This window comes from Choloepus didactylus, chromosome 11 (genome assembly GCF_015220235.1).
Source record: "Choloepus didactylus isolate mChoDid1 chromosome 11, mChoDid1.pri, whole genome shotgun sequence".
Classification (NCBI taxonomy): domain Eukaryota; kingdom Metazoa; phylum Chordata; class Mammalia; order Pilosa; family Megalonychidae; genus Choloepus; species Choloepus didactylus.
In genome coordinates this window covers 67,256,609-67,283,046 of record NC_051317.1, presented here as the reverse complement: position 1 = coordinate 67,283,046, position 26,438 = coordinate 67,256,609, and positions in this window count along the sequence as shown.

The following is a 26,438-nucleotide window of genomic DNA, read 5'->3' as shown; positions in this document are numbered from 1 at the left end:
AATATATGATTATACAGGGAACCATTAATTGTTTACTTAGGATGGAATGTATGGTGGGTGAATAAAACAATCTTTAAAAAAAAAATGGGGGAGGTGGGGCAAGATGGCGGACTGGTGAGCTGTATGTTTTAGTTACTCCTCCAGGAAAGTAGGTAGAAAGCCAGGAACTGCGTGGACTGGACACCACAGAGCAATCTGACTTTGGGCATACTTCATACAACACTCATGAAAACGTGGAACTGCTGAGATCAGCGAAATCTGTAAGTTTTTGTGGCCAGGGGAACTGCACCCCTCCCTGCCAGGCTCAGTCCTGTGGGAGGAGGGGCTGTCAGCTCCAGGAAGGAGAAGGGAGAACTGCAGTGGCAGCCCTTCTCAGAAACTCATTCTACTGATCCAAACTCCAACCACAGATAGACTGAGACCAGACACCAGAGAATCTGAGAGCAGCCAGACCAGCAGAGAGGAGAAAGGCATAGAAAAAAACAACACGAAAAACTCCAAAATAAAAGTGGAGGATTTTTGGAGTTCTGGTGAATATAGAAAGGTGAAGGGCAGAGCTCAGGCCCTGAGGCTCATATGCAAATCCCGAAGAAAAGCTGATCTCTCTGCCCTGTGGACCTTTCCTTAATGGCCCTGGCTGCTTTGTCTCTTAGCATTTCAATAACCCATTAGATCTCTGAGGAGGGCCCTTTTTTTTTAATCCTTTTTTTCTTTTTCTAAAACAATTACTCTAAGAAGCCCAATACAGAAAGCTTCAAAGACTTGCAATTTGGGCAGGTCAAGACAAGAGCAGAACTAAGAGAGCTCTGAGACAAAAAGCAATAATCCAGTGGCTAAGAAAATTCGCTAAACATCAGAACTTCCGAAGAAAAGGGGGGTGTCCGCTCACAGCCACCATCCTGGTGGACAGGAAACACTCCTGCCCATCGCCAGCCCCATAGCCCAGAGCTGCCCCAGACAACCCAGTGTGACGGAAGTGCTTCAAATAACAGGCACACACCACAAAACTGGGCGTGGACATTAGCCTTCCCTGCAACCTCAGCTGATTGTCCCAGAGTTGGGAAGGTGCAGCAGTGTGAATTAACAAAGCCCCATTCAGCCATCATTTCAGCAGACTGGGAGCCTCCCTACACAGCCCAGCAGCCCAGAACTGCCCTGGGGGCACAGCACTCACCTGTGACATAGCACAGTCATCCCTCAACAGAGGACCCGGGGTGCACAGCCTGGAAGAGGGGCCCACCTGCAAGTCTCAGGAGCCATACGCCAATACCAAGGACTTGTGGGTCAGTGGCAGAGACAAACTGTGGCAGGACTGAACTGAAGGATTAGACAATTGCAGCAGCTTTAAAACTCTAGGATCACCAGGGAGATTTGATTGTTAGAGCCACCCCTCCTCCCTGACTGCCCAGAAACACGCCCCATATACAGGGCAGGCAACACCAACTACACACGCAAGCTTGGTACCCCAATTGGACCCCAGAAAACTCACTCCCCCACTCATCAAAAAGGCTAAGCAGGGGAGAACTGGCTTGTGGAGAACAGGTGGCTCGTGGACGCCACATGATGACTAGTTACAGAAAGTCTACTCCACGAAGCTGTAGATCTGATAAATTAGAGATAAGGACTTCAATTGGTCTACAAATCCTAAAAGAACCCTATCAAGTTCAGCAAATGCCACGAGGCCAAAAACAACAAAAAATTATAAACCATATGAAAAAACCAGACGATATGGATAACCCAAGCCCAAGCACCCAAATCAAAAGATCAGAAGAGACACAGCACCTAGAGCAGCTACTTAAAGAACTAAAGATGAACAATGAGACCATAGTACAGGATACAAAGGATATCAAGAAGACCCTAGAAGAGCATAAAGAAGACATTGCAAGACTAAATAAAAAAATGGATGATCTTATGGAAATTAAAGAAACTGTTGACCAAATTAAAAAGATTCTGGACACTCAGAGTACAAGACTAGAGGAAGTTGAACAATGAATCAGTGACCTGGAAGATGACAGAATGGAAAATGAAAGCATAAAAGAAAGAATGGGGAAAAAAATTGAAAAAATTGAAATGGACCTCAGGGATATGATAGATAATATGAAACGTCCGAATATAAGACTCATTGGTGTTCCAGAAGGGGAAGAAAAGGGTAAAGATCTAGGAAGATTATTCAAAGAAATTGTTGGGGAAAACTTCCCAAATCTTCTAAACAACATAAATACACAAATCATAAATGCTCAGCGAACTCCAAATAGAATATATCCAAATAAACCCACTCCGAGACATATTCTGATCACACTGTCAAACACAGAAGAGAAGGAGCAAGTTATGAAAGCAGCAAGAGAAAAGCAATTCACCACATACAAAGGAAACAGCATAAGACTAAGTAGCGACTACTCAGCAGCCACCATGGAGGCGAGAAGGCAGTGGCACGATACATTTAAAATTCTGAGTGAGAAAAATTTCCAGTCAAGAATACTTTATCCAGCAAAGCTCTCCTTCAAATTTGAGGGAGAGCTTAAATTTTTCACAGACAAACAAATGCTGAGAGAATTTGCTAACAAGAGACCTGCCCTACTGGAGATACTAAAGGGAGCCCTACAGACAGAGAAACAAAGAAAGGACAGAGAGACTTGGAGAAAGGTTCAGTACTAAAGAGATTCAGTATGGGTACAATAAAGGATATTAATAGAGAGAGGGGGAAAATATAACAAACATAAACCAAAGGATAAGATGGCTGATTCAAGAAATGCCTTCATGGTTATAACGATGAATGTAAATGGATTAAACTCCACAATTAAAAGATATAGATTCGCAGAATGGATCAAAAAAAATGAACCATCAATATGTTGCATATAAGAGACTCATCTTAGACACAGGGACACAAAGAAACTGAAAGTGAAAGGATGGAAAAAAATATTTCATGCAAGCTACAGCCAAAAGAAAGCAGGTGTAGCAATATTAATCTCAGATAAAATAGACTTCAAATGCAGGGATGTTTTGCGAGACAAAGAAGGCCACTACATACTAATGAAAGGGGCAATTCAACAAGAAGAAATAACAATTATAAATGTTTATGCACCCAATCAAGGTGCCACAAAATACATGAGAGAAACCACTGGCAAAACTAAAGGAAGCAATTGATGTTTCCACAATAATTGTGGGAGACTTCAACACATCACTCTCTCCTATAGATAAATCAACCAGACAGAAGACCAATAAGGAAATTGAAAACCTGAACAATCTGATAAATGAATTAGATTTAACAGACATATACAGGATATTACATCCCAAATCACCAGGATACACATACTTTTCTAGTGCTCACGGAACTTTCTCCAGAATAGATCATATGCTGGGACATAAAACAAGCCTCAATAAATTTAAAAAGATTGAAATTATTCAAAGCACATTCTCTGACCACAATGGAATACAATTAGAAGTCAATAACCATCAGAGACTTAGAAAATTCACAAATACCTGGAGGTTAAACAACACACTCCTAAACAATCACTGGGTTAAAGAAGAAATAGCAAGAGAAATTGCTAAATATATAGAGACGAATGAAAATGAGAACACAACATACCAAAACCTATGGGATGCAACAAAAGCAGTGCTAAGGGGGAAATTTATAGCACTAAACACATATATTAAAAAGGAAGAAAGAGCCAAAATCAAAGAACTAATGGATCAACTGAAGAAGCTAGAAAATGAACAGCAAACCAATCCTAAACCAAGTAGAAGAAAAGAAATAACAAGATTAAAGCAGAAATAAATGACATAGAGAACAAAAAAACAATAGAGAGGATAAATATCATCAAAAGTTGGTTCTTTGAGAAGATCAACAAGATTGACAAGCCCCTAGCTAGACTGACAAAATCAAAAAGAGAGAAGACCCATATAAACAAAATAATGAATGAAAAAGGTGACATAACTGCAGATCCTGAAGAAATTAAAAAAATTATAAGAGGATATTATGGACAACTGTATGGCAACAAACTGGATAATGTAGAAGAAATGGACAATTTCCTGGAAACATATGAACAACCTAGACTGACCAGAGAAGAAATAGAAGACCTCAACCAACCCATCACAAGCAAAGAGATCCAATCAGTCATCAAAAATCTTCCCATAAATAAATGCCCAGGGCCAGATGGCTTCACAGGGGAATTCTACCAAACTTTCCAGAAAGAACTGACACCAATCTTACTCAAACTCTTTCAAAACATTGAAGAAAATGGAACACTACCTAACTCATTTTATGAAGCTAACATCAATCTAATACTAAAACCAGGCAAAGATGCTACAAAAAAGGAAAACTACCGGCCAATCTCCCTAATGAATATAGATGCAGAAATCCTCAACAAAATACTTGCAAATCGAATCCAAAGACACATTAAAAAAATCATACACCATGACCAAGTGGGGTTCATTCCAGGCATTCAATGATGGTTCAACATAAGAAAATCAATCAATGTATTACAACACGTTAACAAGTCAAAAGGGAAAAATCAATTGATCATCTCAATAGATGCTGAAAAAGCATTTGACAAAATCCAACATCCATTTTTGATAAAAACACTTCAAAAGGTACGAATTGAAGGAAACTTCCTCAACATGATAAAGAGCATATATGAAAAACCCACAGCCAGCATAGTACTCAATGGTGAGAGATGGAAAGCCTTCCCTCTAAGATCAGGAACAAGAAAAGGATGCCCGCTGTCACCACTGTTATTCAACATTGTGTTGGAAGTGCTAGCCAGGGCAATCCAGAAAGACAAAGAAATAAAAGGCATCCAAATTGGAAAAGAAGAAGTAAAACTGTCATTGTTTGCAGAAGATATGATCTTATATCTGGAAAACCCTCAGAAATCGACGATACAGCTACTAGAGCTAATAAACAAATTTAGCAAAGTAGCGGGATACAAGATTAATACACATAAGTCAGTAATGTTTCTATATGCTAGAAATGAACGAACTGAAGAGACACTCAAGAAAAAGATAACATTTTCAATAGCAACTAAAAAAATCAAGTACCTAGGAATAAACTTAACCAAAGATGTAAAAGACCTATACAAAGAAAACTACATAACTCTACTAAAAGAAATAGAAGGGGACCTTAAAAGATGGAAAAATATTCCATGTTCATGGATAGGAAGACTAAATGTCATTAAGATGTCAATTCTACCCAAACTCATCTACAGATTCAATGCAATCCCAATCAAAATTCTAACAACCTACTTGGCAGACTTGAGAAAACTAGTTATCAAATTTATTTGGAAAGGGAAGATGCCTCGAATTGCTAAAGACACTCTAAAAAAGAAAAACAAAGTGGGAGGACTTACACTCCCTGACTTTGAAGCTTATTATAAAGCCACAGTTGCCAAAACAGCATGGTACTGGCACAAAGATAGACATATAGATCAATGGAATCGAATTGAGAATTCAGAGATAGACCCTCAGATCTATGGCCGACTGATCTTTGATAAGGCCCCCAAAGTCACTGAACTGAGTCATAATGGTCTTTTCAACAAATGGGGCTGGGAGAGTTGGATATCCATATCCAAAAGAATGATAGAGGACCCCTACCTCACATCCTACACAAAAATTAACTCAAAATGGAAGAAAGATCTCAATATAAAAGAAAGTACCATAAAACTCCTAGAAGATAATGTAGGAAAACATCTTCAAGACCTTGTATTAGGAGGCCACTTCCTAGACTTTACACCCAAAGCACAAGCAACAAAAGAGAAAATAGATAAATGGGAACTCCTCAAGCTTAGAAGTTTCTGCACCTCAAAGGAATTTCTCAAAAAGGTAAAGAGGCAGCCAACTCAATGGGAAAAAATTTTTGGAAACCATGTATCTGACAAAAGACTGATATCTTGCATATACAAAGAAATCCTACAACTCAATCACAATTGTACAGACAGCCCAATTATAAAATGGGCAAAAGATATGAAAAGACAGTTCTCTGAAGAGTAAATACAAATGGCCAAGAAACACATGAAAAAATGTTCAGCTTCACTAGCTATTAGAGAGATGCAAATTAAGACCACAATGAGATACCATCTCACACCGATTAGAATGGCTGCCATTAAACAAACAGGAAACTACAAATGCTGGAGGGGATGTGGAGAAACTGGAACTCTTATTCATTGTTGGTGGGACTGTATAATGGTTCAGCCACTCTGGAAGTCAGTCTGGCAGTTCCTTAGAAAACTAGATATAGAGTTACCATTCGATCCAGCGATTGCACTTCTCGGTATATACCCGGAAGTTCGGAAAGCAGTGACACGAACAGATATCTGCACGCCAATGTTCATAGCAGCCTTATTCACAATTGCCAAGAGATGGAAACAACCCAAATGTCCTTCAACAGATGAGTGGATAAATAAAATGTGGTATATACACACAATGGAATACTACGCGGCAGTAAGAAGGAACGATCTCGTGAAACATATGACAACATGGATGAACCTTGAAGACATAATGCTGAGCGAAATAAGCCAGGCACAAAAAGAGAAATATTATATGCTACCACTAATGTGAACTTCGAAAAATGTAAAACAAATGGTTTATAATGTAGAATGTAGGGGAACTAGCAATAGAGAGGAATTAAGGAAGGGGGAACAATAATCCAAGAAGAACAGATAAGCTATTTAACGTTCTGGGGATGCCCAGGAATGACTATGGTCTGTTAATTTCTGATGGATATAGTAGGAACAAGTTCACAGAAATGTTTCTATATTAGGTAACTTTCTTGGGGTAAAGTAGGAATATGCTGGAAGTTAAGCAGTTATCTTAGGTTAGTTGTCTTTTTCTTACTCCCTTGTTATGGTCTCTTTGAAATGTTCTTTTATTCTATGTTTGTTTTCTTTTTAACTTTTTTTCATACAGTTGATTTAAAAAAGAAGGGAAAGTTAAAAAAAAAAAAGAAAAACAAGGAAAAAAAGATGTAGTGCCCCCTTGAGGAGCCTGTGGAGAATGCAGGGGTATTCGCCTACCCCGCCTCAATGGTTGCTAACATGACCACAGACATAGCAGACTGGTGGTTTGATGGGTTGAGCCCTCTACCATAGGTTTTACCCTTGGGAAGACGGTTGCTGCAAAGGAGAGGCTAGGCCTCCCTATGGTTGTGCCTAAGAGCCTCCTCCCGAATGCCTCTTTGTTGCTCAGATGTGGCCCTCTCTCTCTAGCTAAGCCAACTTGAAAGGTGAAATCACTGCCCTCCCCCCTACGTGGGATCAGACACCCAGGGGAGTGAATCTCCCTGGCAACGTGAAATATGACTCCCGGGGAGGAATGTAGACCTGGCATCGTGGGACTGAGAACATCTTCTTGACCAAAAGGGGGATGTGAAAGGAAATGAAATAAGCTTCAGTGGCAGAGAGATTCCAAAAGGAGCCGAGAGGTCACTCTGGTGGGCACTCTTACGCACACTTTAGACAACCCTTTTTAGGTTCTAAAGAATTGGAGTAGCTGGTGGTGGATACCTGAAGCTATCAAAGTACAACCCAGAACCCATGAATCTCAAAGACAGTTGTATAAAAATGTAGCTTATGAGGGGTGACAATGGGATTGGGAAAGCCATAAGGACCACACACCACTTTGTCTAGTTTATGGATGGATGAGTAGAAAAATAGGGGAAGGAAACAAACAGACAAAGGTACCCAGTGTTCTTTTTTATTTCAATTGCTCTTTTTCACTCTAATTATTATTCTTGTTATTTTTGTGTGTGTGCTAATGAAGGTGTCAGGGATTGATTTAGGTGATGAATGTACAACTATGTAATGGTACTGTGAACAATCGAAAGTACGATTTGTAAAAAAAAAAAAAAAATGGGTTGATGAAGAAACCTTGAGGGCAATATACTGAGTAAAATAAGCGCAGACACATAAGAACAAATATTGCAGGGTCTCTCTGTTTGGAACCAATTATAATATGTAAACTCATAGGCATGAAACATCAGATACCAGGATATAGAAAGAGGCTAAAGAATGGGAAGCCATTGCTTATTATGAGCACAATGTTCAACTAGGTTGAACTTAAGTATTTGGAAATGGACAGAGGAGATGGTAGCACGGTACTCTGAGAATACCTAACAGTGCTGAATGGTATGTGAATGTGGTGGAAAGGGGAAGCTTAGAACCATGTATGTCACCAGAAGGAAAGTTGGAGGTTAAAATATGGCAATACATAAAACTGTGAGTCTTGTGGTGGACAATGTCCATGATTAACTGTACAAATATTAGAAATCTCTTTCATGAACTGGAACAAATGTATGACACTATAACTAGAAGTTAATAATAGAGGGATACATAGGGAAAAAATACACCTATCACAAACTATGTACTACAGTTAGTATTTTAGCATTCTTTCATCAACAGTAACAAATGTGCTATACCAACACTGAGTCAATAATGGAGGGGGGATGGCTAGGGGTATGGGAGGATTTGAGTTTTCTTTTTCATCTTTGTATCTTTCCTGGAGAAATAAAAATGTTCTAAAAATTGAAAAAAAAATTAATTGTGATGATGGATGCACAGCTGTATGATGGTACCATGGGCAACTGATTGTGCACTTTGGATTCTTGAATGATTGTATTGTATGTGCACAATCTCAATAAAATTTTAAAAAATGACATGGCTTTATAAGTTGGTCATGGTCAGTTTTTGCTGCACATATACACTTCTAGATCCTTTTTCTGCTATCATGAGATAAGACATATTTAAAATTAATGTTAGTACCCTATTTCATTTTCAGAGTCATACAAAATATCATTTATAAGGATTCGTAAGCATAAGACAACAAATGCTTCTATCCATGCTGTTGTGAAAACAGAATATCTCCTGAGAAAAGAAAAAGGGAGAAAATGTACAGTTTCTTTAAGCTTTCTTCCTTTCCACCAAGTTCTGTTTCTTTTCTCCATTGCCCTGCTTTAAAATTGGCACCGAGCACTCAGAGTGGCCATTAAAGATTCCATTTCACTAAATGTGCTGAGCAAACATAAACTTAAAAGCCCTAGATAAACATACTGCCTGGAGTCCTGGGAGTCAGAAAAGGAAGATGCTTATATATAGGTCAGGGGCCTTGGGCCTCCCCACAGCCACCAACCACAGATGGATTCTGGATCTGAACAACAGTTCAGATTTCTGGAATCAAGATTCCCACTACCCTGGTCAGGAAGCCGGGTCAGGAAAGCTAGAAAAACCTGTGTTTTGTAGGAAATAGCTAAGGGACATTTTCACCCCTCATATTTCCTGTTTGAAAGAAAAAGTAGAACAGCTAAATTCACTGCTGTCTTCTCAAGCCTTGGTTTTTTGGTTTTTGTTTTATATTAAAAATAGTTTCCAGGGAGCAATCCTCAAAGAGGAAACCTATGCTAACTGGCATTTGGAGGGAAGAATTCTTCTGACCACTTAACAATTCATAAGAGCACTGGATGAGGAGTCAAAACCTATGCAAGACTTCCCACTTTGTAACTGCTCTGAGTCCCTGGGCACTTCATGAAACACTGTTGAGCCTTATTTTTTAATCAGCAACAAGAAGTGTTTGATGGCTATCACCAATACAACAAGCAGTTTTGGTTTAACAGTAGGAACTAATTGGTTTGTAGTTTTGAGGATAGAAGTCTAAAATTAAGATATTGGCAAGGCTTGTTTTCTCCCGGAGTCAGTAGTGTTCTGGTGCTGGCTGCCAACAATCCTTGGGGTTTCTTGGCTTGCATCTCTGCCTCCTACCACATGGCATCTCTCTCTCCTTGTGTTTGCTTTTCCAGTTTCCATTGACTTCCTGCTTTGCTTCCCTCTGTGCCCTTCTCCAGTGACTGGATTCCCATTTCTTCTCTTTATAAAGCCCCTGGTAATATGGGTTAAGACCCACCCTTATTCAGTCGTGCCATATCTTAACTAAAAAATTGTCTTCAAGAGTTCCTATTTACAATGGGTTCACACCCACAGGAATGTGGATTAAGATTAACATGTCTACCCTTTTTAGGTTCCAAAGAATTGGGGTAGCTGGTGGTGGATACCTGAAACTATCAAACTACAACCCAGAACCCATGAATCTCGAAGACAGTTGTATAAAAATGTAGCTTATGAGGGGTGACAATGGGATTGGGAAAGCCATAAGGACCACACTCCACTTTGTCTAGTTTATGGATGGATGAGTAGAAAAATAGGGGAAGGAAACAAACAGACAAAGGTACCCAGTGTTCTTTTTTACTTCAATTGCTCTTTTTCACTCTAATTATTATTCTTGTTATTTTTGTGTGTGTGCTAATGAAGGTGTCAGGGATTGATTTAGGTGATGAATGTACAACTATGTAATGGTACTGTAAACAATCGAAAGTACGATTTGTTTTGTATGACTGCGTGGTATGTGAATATATCTCAATAAAATGAAGATTAAAAAAAAAAAGGATTAACATGTCTATGTTGGAGTCCATAATTTAATCTACAACAGGGTCCCTTCTGGGTTTAGAGTCTCTTGTGTTCTTCTGAAGCACAATACTATTCTACTAATGATTTCAAATGCTCTTTATTTGAGAGTAAAGTGGTTATAATTTCAGATGCTGTTTGAGAATACACTTTAACAAGTGACATTGTGAAAATCAAGCCAATATAAATATTAACACCATTTTGTCCTCTAAATCCATGTCATTCATCTGTTGGTGCAGATATCAACCCACCTTTTCCTAAACTTCACTGAAGAAATAACTGAGGTAAATATATAACCAACAAAGCAACAGATTTCAGAATCTGTAAAGAACTCCTACAAATCAATAAGGAAAAGAAGACAGCCATACAGAAAAAATGGGTAGGAGACATCACAAAAAAGGCAAACCAAAATAGCCAGTAAACATATGAAAAGGTGCACAACCTCCTTGGTAATCAGAGAAATGGAAATTAAAACCCTGATGAACGAGTACATAATTGGCAAAGCTAAAAATAACCACAGTGCCAAGTGATGGTAAGGATAGGGAGCAAGAGGCACATTCATATCCAGTGGGTGGAAAGATAAAATTGTAGTACTTTGGAAAACAGTTTGACAGCACATAGGAAAGTTGCAGCCTATGATCAATCACTTACACACTAAGGATGTACCTTAGAGAAATGCATAACCTGTTTTCCAGAATCCACAAGCAAGAAGGCTCATAGCATACTCATAATATCCTCAATCTAGAAACAATCCAAATGTTAGCCAACGGTGGCATGAGTAAACAAATTGTGTGATCTTTATGCATTGGAATACTAAACAGCAAAGGAAATGAAAAGGCTACAGCTAACCAACAACATGGATGAGTAATAAAATTGAGTAAGAGAAGTCAAACACAAATGAATGTTTATAGTATGGTTCCCTCCATATAAAGTTCAAAAATAGGACAAGCAAAACTGTTTTAGTTAAGGATGCACATCCTAGGTAGTAAAGCTATAAAGAAAATCAAAGAAATGGAAACCATCAAAATCAGTATAGTGGGGGTAGAGAAGATGTTATGATGAAGGAAGAGCACAATGGGGGATATGTTTCTGGAGTAGGTAATATTTTGTGTTTCTCTACCTGAGTGATAGAGATATTGTTATTCTCTTTACAGCCACTTGTTAGACCAGTTTTAGGTTTTTACTTCTTTTCTGAATGTACATTATATTTTATAATTTTAAAATATTTAAAGGAAAGGAAAGAAAAAAGACTAGCAGGTTGATGCAAAAAATTTAGAAACTATATTGTAGAATCAAACCCTCAGTCACTGACTGGGAATGAGAACCCTTCAGGAATTGTGCTGGTTTGTATATATTATGTCCCCCAGAAAAGCCATATCCTCTAATGCAATCTTGAGGGGGCAGATGTATTAGTGTTGATTAGGTTGGAACCTTCTGATTGAGTGTTTCCATGGAGATGTGACCTACCCAACTGTGAGTGACACCTTTGATTAGGGTGTAACCTCTTAATTGAATGTTTCCATGGAAATGTGGCCCCGCCCATTCAGGGGGGGTCTTGATTAGTTCACTGGAGTCCTATAAAAAGAGCTCACAGTGGGATCTCAGAGCAACTGAGAGTGACATTTTGGAGAGAGCTGAAGCTGAGACAGACATTTTTGAAGATGGCCTTTGGAAGCTGAGGCAGACATTTTGGAGAATGCCATATTGAAATGAAACCTAGGAGCAAGCAGATGCCAGCCACATGCCTTCCCAGCTAAAAGAGGTTTTCCAGATGCCAATGGCCTTTCTCCAGTGAAGGTACCCTATTCTTGATGCCTTACCTTGGACATTTTATGGCCCTATGACTGTAACTCTGTAACCAAATAAACCCCCTTTATAAAAGCCAAGCCATTTCCGATGTTTTGCAAAACAGCAGCATTAGCAAACCAGAACAGATTTTGGTACCAGGAGTGGGGTACAAGGCAGAATTTGAAAACGACAAGCTGTGATACATAGCTGAAGAGATTTCGACACTAAATATCAAAAGTGTGGCCTGGCTTCTCCCTGCAGCTTATAGTAAAATGTGACCAGAGAGAGATAAACTTAGAACTGAACTCTTGGGTACAAAGAAACCAGAAATTAATGGCTTGGAAAGCTCTGGGTTTCCAAAAAGTGAGACCCCAGAAGCTACAGCCCCACATGAGGATTTAACCAAACATGGAACCCAACCGCCATTTCATTACAAGCCAGGACTGGAAGTGGAGTTATCCAGAAAGGATCTGTGGAAATTGCTATTGTCTCACAGTTTTGACCCCTGCGTGCTTCATGCCAAGCCAACCAGATATTTGCGAGATTTACGGAGCCACTGCTGGTCTGTACTGGAAGGGACACAGAAGGAACAAATTGAAGGAAAATTTTCTTCAAGGACAGAGCCATGGAGATTGAGCTCTGGAGTCAAGAGATCTCAGGCTGTGAGAGTGGAGCAGCCCATGAACATGGAAAGGGTGAGTTTGCCCCAGAGGCAGAGCGCAGGCCTTCCGCCTCGATGCTTAGGAAGGGTGCTACCACCCCAGGCTCCAGAGAGAGTGAAGCACATTCCCCGGGGATTGAGGAGAGCCTGGCCACCACCCTACTGTTCAGAGAGGGGAGAGCCTTTGCCCCAGAGAGGCAGAGTCCAGGTGGCACCCTGATGTCAAAGTTCTGATGTAGGAAAATTCCAAAATTAGGAAACCTACTACTAAGATTAGGAATCTAATCTATGAGCCAAAACAAATTTTCCCTTTATTTCATTTTATTTTATTTTACTTTCTTTGGAAAGGAATTCAGAGATCTAAACTGGCTCTTCCTTTGTACACAATTATATTGAGTGTAGCCCATCACCTTGGTTAAAATGGTTAAACAAGTCATAAGTGTCAACAACATAAGTAACTTTTCTGAAAGGAAAGTAATAATGCCAGAGAATCTAAGGGGTCCTTGAAAAGTTAAGGACTCATTCTCTTCATCTTCAATTCCTACCTATGAATCATCCATCTAAATATTTAATACAACTTTAGTTATTGTTTCTTTTTTTTTCTTATTTCCTGCAGCAATCTATTAATTTTGTATAGTTTACTTAATTCTTCTGTGTTTCTGTTTAACCTGGTCTAACTTCAGAGAAGCTGGAAATGGACAAGATTTGCATATATACGGAAACTTCAATTTCAATAATAGTGCCACATCTTCAGCTTTAGCTACTTGAGCTTAAAGGATTCCAGTTTGGGATGTGTTTCCTGTTAAGTTTCAGCTTGTTGTGGGACTTCTTGTCTCTCCCCAATTATTTTTTATTCATTTTCTGGTATTCTTTATAACGTTTGCAACCATAGTGCAGCTATTTATATTCTCCTAAGAAGGACTAGCTATTCAAATTGAAAATGTCAGCTACTTAAAGAAAATGAATTAAGAGGTCATCACTACCAAAAGTCCTAAAGTGATTAATTTGTCTTTTTGTGCAGACTTCTGGTCACCCAGTATATAGAGAGGATGAATCCTTTTGTGTGGTCACTGGAATGCAATATCACATATAGACAAAAACATCTTTTCCTGAGGAACAAAAGGGGAGGGGGTGGACAAGGGAGAAGGACAAACGGCAACTAAAACTTTGCTCAGATGTTTACAATTTAAAATGTTTATGTTTGCTAGTAATTGATTACACAGTTATGGGGAAACTTTTCTTTCTAATTCTAAATCTAGACTTGTAACTCCATGTTTTTCATTATCTGATTTACACACCTCCATCCCCCTTTCTCAAGGGGGATGAACTCTAAAGTTCATCTTTGAGATCACACAATCGAACGCCCATTTGTTTAAACTTAATATATGTGTATATATATATTTTAAAAAAACTTAATATATGGCATTCTCATGAATATTTTCCATACTTGGGGACAGACCAACAGAAAATTTTATTTTGCCTTGGACTCACAAAGAGAAGGAAATGCACAGGATTCACTTTCTTTAAATTGGAATTCACCCTGAGATCTGAAAACACCCAGTGTTAAAGTAGCAAGGATTCCAGAGCTTTGCTCTCTGCTTCCCATTCCTTTAGCCGCTTTCCTACAGTTGGATGAGACCATCTTGGCCAAATCAGCATGATGCTGGGGGCAGAGAGAGGGTTGGGGACTGTCAAAGGGAAATGTTCTGCTCTTCTCTTGCTCACGCTTCTTTGTAAGGAGGACACTCGGTTGCTATAACCTGGCCGATACACAAGAGCACAAAATGCCAGCCCCTCTCTTCCATGAAGAAACAAAGCCGGCCCTTATCTGACCTATTTGACCTACACATAGGACCGTATCTGACCTGTACATGCAATAGCTGAGTGGGTGGCAGTCAGAGGAATGTCAGTATTTCATCCAATTACTTATTCCTTTAAAATATAGGGGAAGAGAGGATCAAAGTACCTTTACCAATACCTCTGCCTGTTTTTGCCCATCCAGATCCTGGCCTAGTTTGGTTGAATAATTACAGTGTGAAGTTATTCTTTCACTTGGCGATGACAGAAAGGTAAATTGTTAACAAATGATCAGGCGCTTCCATAATTGCCGACTGCCTGTGGTCTCTGTGTTGCCATCTGGGGCCAAAGTGTAATAAAGGGCCTGGTGAGAATGAACAGGCCTGGAATGCCATCCGTTCCTACTCAAACTTCAGGAAAGTCACTGATGTCCCTTTGAGGCCTCCAACTCCTACCGGTCAGTTCACAATGCCCCCAAGAATGTTTTCTCTCTGAACAAGGTTCAAGCTGACTCTAGCATTCTGAGTTCACGATGCGTATTTTGGTTGCATTGTATGTTGCAGACTTCACAACTTAGTCTGAGGAGTTAAGTTTCTTCAGAAAAATCTTTCTCCAAGTCAGTTAAAACCCAGGCATCCCCAGCAAAATAATAGGAAAGTTCACAAGGCTGCATTTCACAATTAGCTCACTTGTGTTAGACAGGACCAAGCTTTCAAGGTCTGAAGGGAAATTTCCTCCTGCATGTGCTGAAACAGTCAGTTTCTTCATCTATGAAATGTGAGGAGCTAAAACCAAAGAAATCATAAGAAATATAATCTGGAAAACAGAATTAAAGTAAAGCAACGGGAAAGAGGTCAAGAAGAGGAAAAGGGGCTATTTATTGAAGGATGTCAGAAGACAGAGCTTAGCTAAAAGTCAGATCTACAAACCTTGCCAAGGAGAGGCAGAATATTAGTTGGACCAATAGTCATGCACTTATTCAGAAGGATGCAACAGGGAGCTGCTGAAGAAATGCTCTGAATTCACGGCATTTCACAAGACCATTGAAAATGCTTAGTAATTGTTTGCAGCTGCCGCTCAGCCATTTCCTTTACATTCCATAGTCCTGAAGACAGAAAGAAAAAATTCTATTTGCCAGTTTTTGTGGATCACAGTGTTAGCTGTAAGTCTACTCTACCGTAGTCTATAAAATACAATTTTAATTTCTTAATTTCTACTTCATGCCAAATTGGTAAATTGTTCTATGATCTAAAAAGTGAAAAGAGAAAGAAACAAATAAAAAACGACTGAAAAGCCCTTTTAAGGAAATGGCCCTTCATATATAATAAAAGCACACTAATTCAGATCTGTCTAGATTAATGAAAAGCCTGATTTACAGGCTACTTAAATTAAATATTCAAGTTTTTATCATATACAGAAGTATGTGTGCATGTTTGTGTGTGGGCGTTTTTTTCTCGGGTAATGCAGATGGCCCTATTGAGTGTGCTGAGAGGAGGACTGGACTAGAGAGTAGGAACACTGAGATGTATTCCATTTACTCCACTAATGGTTTGGGAGGCCCTCAGGCGAGTTTCCCTGAAATGAAAGGTTGGGACCGAAACAGAAGGGCAAATACCTGGATGGACATAGTCACTTGCCATCTTGTTCCCACAGCTGATCTTGCTAATCTGCCAAAGTACTCTTACTACTAGCCCCAGAAGCAGCCTCAGAACTTTTCTTAACACAGTTTTCCAGTAAATGCGTCAATCCATCAGCTCTGGCAGACAACATTGTCTATTGATGATACTAGATGATTTCTAAGTTTCTTCCAGCACTGCAATTCCAATATGCTAAAAGAGATCCTTAAAAGATCCATTTTCAGGTATGTAAAAATGGTTTTGTAACCACTGTATGGTTTATAATACACAAACCATTTCCAAGTTGCTTTCCAAGTAGTTAAAATATCAGCTCGCTTCATTAAATGCAGTTCTCACCTGAATAAGGAAAAGAGCAGTGTGAGTGGGATGAGGGCAGGCCTTGGAGAACTGCAACTGGAATCATCTAGGGAGTTTTTTGTTTTTTTTTTAATGCGTGAACCTGGGACCCACCCTGTCAATTATCTTTCATTACATCTGCAATAGAGCCAAAAGAGTATGTTTGCTTAAAAATCTGTTGGATAAATTCTGAAGTACACTCCTGTCCAAAGATCCTTTCTGGAATGTTAGACAAATTAGAAAAAGCAATGGTAGTTTTTATCTCAGCTCCTGCACAAATTAAATTTACACATTCCAAATGAGTCGCGTGCATATAAATGAGGCTTTACTGTTTGTTGAAGTTGCAGCTTTATTTCTGGAACCAAAGGCGTTGCATTATTTAGACAACCACATAATAGTGGAACTTACCCCTTCTAGTTTCTCAGGCCAAAAACCCTGGAGTCATTCTTAGCTCTTCTCTTTCTCTCACAAACCTCATGCAGTTATGCTCAGCCAACTTTGCCAGCTCTTCTGCAGCTCAGACTGCTTCTCTATACCTCCTCTGCTAGAGTCTGAGCGGATTAATCCAATAGCCTCCTAGTTGGTTTCCTGCTTCAATTCTTGACTTCCACCATCTATTCTCCACACAGTATAGAGTGATCTCAATAAACTTTAAGTGAGATCATGCCAATCCTCCATTTTAAAACCTCCATGTACCTCACAAGTTAATCCTATTCAAAGCCAATATCATCACAAATAGCCTGCAAGAGCCTACACTCCCTGCCCCCAGTTTTTTCCTTTGTCCACTCCACACTCACCTCCTTGGTGTTCCTCAACTTTCTGTGTACCCTCCTTCTGAGGTCTTTGCATGTGCTGTTCCCTCTACCTGAAATGCAATTCCCTGCGATACCCACACAGTTCTCTCCTTCACCTCTTCCAGATCTTGACTCAAATGTCACCTACTCAGAGAGCCCTGTCCTAATCATCACCCCATTCAAATTGTAACCCTACTCCCCATCTGCTTTCCTGCTTTCATTTGCTTCCTACTATGTACCACCATATAATATAATGTAGAGTTTAATTATTTGCTGTTTATTGTTTATCTCCTCCCACAAAATGTCAGCCCCATGAGGACAGGGGTTTGTATCTGCTTTGTTCACTGCTGTATCCCCAGCACCTGGAAGAGGACCTACCACATAGCAGGTGCTCCAGAGTTGCTGAATGAAGAAATAAACAAGTGACTCAACCAAGAGATAGTAAGATTCAGAGATTGGAAGAAGCTGCCCATTATTAAGCAATAAACAATGGAGCCAAGGTTTTCTGGGAATTTGTTATCCAAACTTCCATAATTCTGCTTCTTTCTGTATAAAATGGCCTAATCATCCCTCCTTTCACTAGGTCACAAGTTTGCATGCAGAACAAACAGGAATTTATTTTAATACTTTGGAAGAAATGTTCTATCTTAGCTATCTTAGTCATTCAGGAAACAGTCATGCAATTTGCTATTTATGTTTACCTTTCCTTTTCTTTCCTTACACTATTTCACTTACCAATTTCACAAAACACTGATGGCAAAAGAAGGAATAAAAGTGAATATCAAGTTAGTTTATTTTGTTATTCATTTCTTTGTAACCGAGCAGAAGAGAGTTAATCTTAACTAAACACAGACAGTGAGATTAACTGTTCAATATACCCTCCCTTCTCTTTGGGTATAGTATTGTATTTTATGAATAAAAAATATTGGATTTCAAAAATAATTTGTGGGTATTACTATATAAGAAAAGTAGTCTAGGATAAGTGATATACAAACATGTTTGAATTATTTAATAAAAATGGCTAACATTTATGAGCATTTCCTATATGTCAGACTTTATGTTACAGCTTTGCATGCATAATCTTGTTTTATCCTTAAAACCTAAGAATAGGGAGCATATAAGAAAATAGAGGCTTCTTAGTGTGAAGCATCATGCCCAAGGTTGCACAGCCTCATAGGTGGCAGAGCTGTGATTCAAATCTCAGACCATCCAAATCCAAAGACCATGGTTTATGGGGATGATAGGGTAAAATATTTCACATCAGGGTAGTTCCAGAAGAATTGGGTCATAAGTTTAGAATGTTTCACGTTATCCTGAATTTCTAAGAGTTGACTGTAAAAACAAAAGTTGTTATTGTAAGGAGTCAGAAGGAGAAAAACTGCTGATAGTACCACAGGGTGCCTTTCCCCTAGGAACCTACAAAGTACTTTCACATACATACCAACAAAAAAGGCCTCTCACAGCAGAAAATGAAACAGGTATTTGGCATTTACCCAGTTAATTGGATCAATGAGAGATACAAACTAGATGACATCTCTCAGAGTGATTTTTTTTTTTTCCAATTTGAATTATACAATGTATGTGTCTCCAGAGATCAATGACCTGAGGCTGGGACCAAGCTGTCACCTACTGACTCCCTTTCTGGATCACGACTGATTTCCAAGTGAAAGCATTTCATCAACCTAGTACATTAAAAAGTTGTCTTTAGTGTGTCTGCCATTTGGGATCACCCAACTTTCCTCAGTCTATTTTGGAGATAGTAGAAGATAGCAGACCCTGCTGAAGAAAGAGAAGATGGCAGCTGAAGCGTGTGTATGTGTTTTTGTTGTGTGTGGCAGGCGGTGGGATGTTTCCTTTGCTTTTAGTGGTATGTCAACCCTGGGTGTGTGCAACAAGGAGGTGCTTGGTGGGGCATCCTCCTTCCTCCCACCCTTCTATTTCCTAACAAAATCCTAGGAGGTTTTATGGACTTAGAAAACATCTTTTACCGAAACACAGGATCACAGAAGTAATCGTTGTTACCTTCATTCAGTCCAAGCCTGTATTTTCTTTTACTTTATAGATTGTTTATGTGACCATTTTCAGGATACTAAGAAACTATTTTTCACTATAAAAAGTTGAAAATGCCTTTTTTCCTTTTTCCGTATTTAATATCTTCATCTATTTAAAATGTTGCAATCATTCATTCAGATCCCAGTATGGCATTCAAGTCAAAAGATAGTAAACAGAGAGAGTGTGAGCCACCATTCTTTCATGAGTGGAAAGTGAGGAATCTTAGCAACTCTCAGAGAAGTTTAATGGATCATCAAGGAAGCATCAGGAAGCAAATGTGGGGAGGTGCAAGAGGGCTCATGTGACACTGGGTACTGGCCCATGTGCCATCTTTGGATTATGAGCTGAACAGTGTGACTCCAGCTACAAGCAGGGCCATCTACCCTAACTGCACTGTTGCACAAAGGCTTTTACCCTGAAATAAAAATTTTACCACTTTTAATATATAAAAGATTATGCTGAACATTAGCCAAGAAAAATCAAGCACACAGAAAGGCCTCATTTTTTTAAAAAAATTACTTGACACTAGGAAAACAAATATTCTTTGAAATTACTAGGATGAGAACATGATATCTTTATGATAAAACAACTTCCATTTGGGAAAGAGCAAATGCTCTAACTAACACTATTGAGAAAACATTATCAGCTTAGGAAAAAACTACCATATCTACAGGATATTGTAACTAAAGCTAAAATTATGCAGCAGGCAGTTCTTCACTTTGAGTACCACTTGAGTGTTTGCAGTGACTCAGGTGGGAGCACTTCCATGGAGAGCTAGGTCAAAGCAGAGGCCAACGTTGTGTCCATTAATGGGAATTTTGTAGTAACTGTCAAGTAATACTGTTCAAGTTTGCTAATGCTGTTGGAATGCAAAACACCAGAAAAGGATTGGCTTTTATAAAAGGGGGTTTATTTGGTTACAAAGTTATAGTCTTAAGGCCATAAAGTGTCCATCAACAAAGGGTACCTTTACTGGAGAAAGGCCATTGGCATCCGGAAAACCTTTGTTAGCTGGAAAGGCACGTGGCTGGCATCTGCTCCAAAGTTCTGGTTTCAAAATGGTTTTCTCCCAGGACATTCCCTTCTAGGCTGTAGTTCCTCAAAAATGTCACTCTTAGTTGCTCTTGGGGTGTTTGTCCTCCCTTAGCTTCTCTGGAGCAAAAGTCTGCTTTCAAAGGCGGTCTCCAAAATGTCTCTGTAAACTGCAGTTCTTCTCTCAGCCCCTGTGCATTCTTCAAAGTGTCCCTCTTGGCTGTAGTGAGCCCGTTCCTTCTGTCTGAGCTTATTTAGTGCCCCAATAAACTAATCAAGGCCACGCTGAATGGGCAGGGCCACACCTCCATGTAAATTATCCAGAGTTATCACCCACAGTTGGGTGGAGCACATTTCCATGGAAACAACCTAATCCAAACCTTCCAACTTAATCACTACTAATATGTCTGCCCCCACAAGATTGCATCAAAGAACATGGCTTTTTCTTTTTCTGGGGGATATGATACATACAAAGCAGTATAGATACCATAGTGGTTAAGAACATAGCCTCTGATGTGAGATACCCAGGTTCAAATCCTAGCTCCACCACTTAATGACTCTGATTTCTTTAGGGAAATTGTTTAACCTTTAAAGTATACTGCACTCAGTTTCCTCATCTAGAAAATGGGGATGAAAATCCTGGCTTAACTCGTGGGGTTGTCATGAGCTTTCAAATAAGTTGACAAGTGTAGCTCACTTGAAACAGTGATTTGCTCAGGTAAATACCATATGTCATTTTAGTTACTAGTATTACTGTAGCTATTGTAGTAATTTTTATTTATAGGCAAACACAGAAACAAAATGGAAGCCAGAGCCATCACTACTTTATCTGAGTTACTCCTATTACATGAAATGACATAAGCCAAGATGATAAATTGGAGAGTGGTACACGGCACAAAATAGATGACAAATAAATATACATTGAATATATTAAGCAAGAGTCTCACTTAGCTGGAAGCTAGGAGGATCTGCAGAAACTGTATATGTGAATGGCAAAGAAAGTTGAAGCAAACTAGACCAAGATTTGGTTTTACTATCAGCTATGCACCAATGGAGTGGGCCAGATACCTTAGAGTTACACTACTGGACTTCCTGCCAACAAAATAATAATAATAATAATAAGCAAATACCAATTAATGACCCTAGTCACTCACTATCATGAAGACTCATGCTCTGATTTAGGTGATTTATTTTTCTTCTACTCCAGTTGCTGTGATAGGTTGCATTTAAGTCTTTAAAGCAGTACAAAATAGCATTGTATTTCATTGGATAATTTTGGTACAATAACAAATAAGGAAATGTGACTAATCTGCCCCCATCTTATCTTCTTCCTGTAGTACTAAACCAGCTATTTTGGGGTGGTAGAATAAAGTCTTCCCTTCCCATACCCTCCCTTTCCTAAAACACTTTGGAGCTTATGTTTATCAAAAGAATTCTATTTTAACTGCTTTATTCACAACATGCTTTCTACAGATCTTTAGATTTCAAGCCTCTGGTGATGAGAATGCCCTCATGAACTTCGAAATAGTTGTGATCTAGAACTCTTACCAAAAAAATCTCAACTGAGTAAAAGTTAACATTTTTAAAGTTCTCCTCTATCTAGTCATCACTGTGGGCTCAGATAAGTCAAGTAAAGAACATGTAGCTGGCATAGCATGGGGAGAGAATCTAGAATGCTTTTAATGCCTTGGGCTTTTAATGCCTTGGGTCTTTGTCCACTGGCCATTGGCTCAGCAGTTACACTCTGCAGGTTGCCAGCATGAATAATGATGAGTTGAATAGAACTCTGAGGGATTAGATAGTCGTGTGACTGCCAGTACCCAGGATCTCACAGACTCAGATGCAGTACAGAAGATACACAGATTTAGTTGCAGAGTTTAAGTGCATGGACAGTCTATGGGGCAGTGGAGGGGATTTCAGTCAAATGAGTTGGGGCAGCAGAGCCTAGCTTGGAGTAGAAGGACCAGTCCTGGCAACAAGTGTACTGCAGTTTCCGGAGGTCTTCTGCTGCCTTGTCTTTGAGAACAACTGAGGCATCCCTGCTCAGTCTTCTGCTACCTGGCCAGACTTTGGTTTAGAGGATCCTCCATCTATTCTGAAGTGGTCTCCTGTTTGTTTCTACCTTTTGGGAGGTGAACTCTCTTAAAGAACATAAAGGATTCACAAGAGGAATGCAAACATTTTGGGAAATAAGGCCTATGCGTTCTCCCACTGTTGCTGCTGTTGCAGCCATGCAATACCCTAGGGAGGGTCAACGATGAAAACCAAGTTAATTTTAAAGTTGAAAGACAAATGTGTACTTTATAATAGTTTTTCACATTTGAGAAAGAGTAGAAATAATGACATTTGAAATTTTAAAAATTGGACGTCACAATTTTGAAAAGTCAAACAAATGCTGGTTGGAAAAGTTCAGAATGGAAAATTAGGGTCTGATTTGGCTTAAGTCAGTGGTTCTACATCCTGGTTGCACATTAGAATTGACTGAAGAGCTTTTAAGAAATTCACACCACAGATAAATTAAATCAGAGTCTCTGGGAGTGTCCAACACTGATATTTTTAAAGCTACGCAAGTGACTCAATATGCAGTCAAGATGGAGAACCACTGGCTTGAAGTATCCTGACTGGTTCCCTTAACCAGTTCCCTTAATGGTAAAAATACTGTTTAAAACACAAATTCATAAGCACAAAAGGATTGAATCAGAATCTGTAAGGGGTGGGATGGGATGGAGGAGGGTGATGTGGTGGTGGTGGTGATATGGTGGTGAGGAGCAGAACTCTATTTTTAAGACCACCTTAAGGGAAATCACTTCAATTGACCATCCAAACTCCTAGGGACAGTTCTGAAATTTCATGTATCTGTTTGCTGAAATGGGTGATCAGCTATGTCATACCACTCAGTTCTAGACCATTTTCATGCTTATTGAAAATATTACCTTGACCCCGACTGACGCATAACAAGTTTGTTTTCCACGTGGCTTTTCTCTATCAAACTTACATGATAGTGAGACTGCTTTGAAAAAGACATGCCCTTGTTGGAATTTTGGAATTCTCTGTTAGATTATGCTCTGTGCATGCCTGCACTATGTGTCATTGTGGATCAGTAAGAGAGCAAAAATATTGGATTTTTAAAAACTGAACTCCATTATATATGAAATTCTCAAACCCTAGTTTAGTTTATCACTCCACCTTTCTAGTCTCTCCCCATGGGCTAACTTTTTGAAGTCTTCCCATTAATAGGAATTAAAGACCACCTCCCCCAAAGGACCCTCAAAGCTGAGGCAACATTCATGCATACCACTTCTGGAGCAGCAGGTTGACTTCCTGATTTCCAGAAGTGAATGTTTCCATTGACCAGCAATATTATGTTCTTTGTGGTTTTGTAAGCCTCTTTTTCATCCCTTCCCCATGATGGAAAAATTAGAAAGGCACTCTCTCTGCATTTTTCTCCTGTACTTCTGAGACTGTGCAAACTTCCTGTTCAGAGGGACGCTTCTCTGTTGATAGGAAAGTCCACTTCCCACTCACCACTGACTTCCTCTTCCTGGAGCGGAAAGATTTTAAATTCTGGGATTTGGATGCTGACTCATGCTGCCTCGTTTTGTTCTGAGCCTCCCTCAGAATGGAGTTACAGCTATGAACCTACCTACCACTGCTGAAAGCAAACAACCAGCAATGCTCTTTGATGCACTTTTGATAGAACATGGTACCCCCAAGTTCAGCACTCTGAGATCTGCCTAATCCAGGGTGGCCACAGAGTAGGTGTTTTATAAACACACTTTGATAAATACCTTAGATTTGACCTCAGTCTTATCAAACAGCAACAATAGACCTTTGTGGGGCTGGTTCTTAAGACATAAATTCCAAAAAGACCTGCCTCTTAACCCGAGGATGGGAATTCTATCTATCCAGGTTAAGTGCATAATTTTTCTAGATCTGACCATCTAAACTTTCCTTGGGCCTAAATTAATGATGAAGGCTGCCTAACTTGACCTAAAGCACCAGAAAAAGGCTCAACTTTACATTTCAATCAATATGATCATAGTCAGTGCAGTTTTCTTATATTAAAAAGAAATGTAAACAAATGGAACTTTTCAGGGAAAATGAAGATCAGAGTGAATACTGTCAAAGAAAAGGAGACATTGTATACTGACAATCTGCCAGAAACTCAGTTTATACTCATAGAGAACAGATAGAGAAAAATGAGGAAGTGATTGAGGGAGGCATTCTATCTTCTTGAAGGATTCATTTTTCCATACATCCACCACAGGACAAGGTTAAAAAAATTTTAATTAATTAATTAATCAGTTAAAAGAATATGGAAGGATTTTAAAAATGGAGGGTTGTATTTCCTTCTAAAAGAGATTTGTTGTCTTTGTAGGGATAAGCACCATGAATAGTAAAATTAAAATGAGGTACATATTCATTTTTGTGTGTGGTAATGAAAATGTTCAAAAATTGATTGTGATGATGAATGCACAACTATATAATGGTACTGTGAACAACTGATTGTCCACCGTGGATGAGTGTATGGTATGTGAATATATCTCAATAAAATTGAATTAAAAAAACAAAAGAGTAAAGGTCAGTCTATTTTCATCTCTACCTTAAAAAAAAATGCAGTCCAGTACCTGGTTATATTCTAAAAAATTGGAGCAGAGAGCAAATATTGTAGCAGTCCAGAGAATCCTTTCTAGTGGGAAATGGTCATGGACCAAGTGAGATTTTAGGCAGTCCTTGAAAAATAGGCAAGATTTCAAAATAAGGAACTAACTCTACCATGAAAAATAATTAAATGATTATAATTATCATTATCATTATAATCGCACACTCACTTGAGATAAGGAATAATACAGAAATGGCTTATTCGTTTGTATCTGCTTTGAATTATTTTACATTCACACAGTGCATAGCAGCTGGGTTAGATGAGACACCCAACATTAAGCCTACAACTAAAGAGTGCTCTCTTCAAGTTAGGAGTTCTGATGGACATTCTGATCTTGGAGGTCACACAAGCCTGAATCATGTATCTGGCTCCTAAATTACATTTTATCATAGGGAAAAAATGAATTGTCTTCAGCCCACACAAAGCCATGCTCTATATGTTAAATCAACAAGGATGGAAAACAGAACAGTTTTTACATGTGAGGTTAACCAGCAAAATACTTCCCAAGTCAAACTAGGTTTTCCTCCTTACCCAATATCCTTACTTAATCAGATAATGCAAAAAGCATGGCACAAAATCTTTCTCCTCTCTTGAAAACTCAGCCAAACACAACTCTTAGTGAAGTTGAGCAACTATGCTGTCTCATTTAAAATATTTGAAACCTACACAACTGATGTGTTACAATAATGGGTGTCAGGCAGTCAGCTCGTGGCTCATAGAGGCCAAGGGAACGTTATTTTAAAAGTGGCTTTCCTTCATAATCTCTACTCTTACTAGTGATACCAGTATACTCTGTTTTTCAACTCATATAAGAACAGAACAGAGATGCAGAAACAAAAGCAAGGTCAATGGGTTTGCCTCAATTTCAAACTCACCCAGAGCAAGGAAAGTTATAAAGATCCTCAGTGGAAGAAGTTCACTCTCTGCCAGGCACTATTTTAGGTGCCTGAGCTATATTTACCTATCACACTCTTGCAGCCACCCATGAGGAAACTGAGGCATGGGGAATTTGAATAACCTGCCCGAGGTCACAGAGAGTGAATGGCAGATCTGAGATGTCAAATCCTGATCGTTTGCCTCCAGGGTCTACCATCTACCACAGCAATCTACCTGTTATTTCAAACAGGTCAAATTACAGCAAGGTAATTTTAAATTATTCTATACATTCTAATGCCTTAAGAAATACATGACAATTGTATATGGAAAGGAAAGCAGTGACTGTGATCTCTTGAGAAG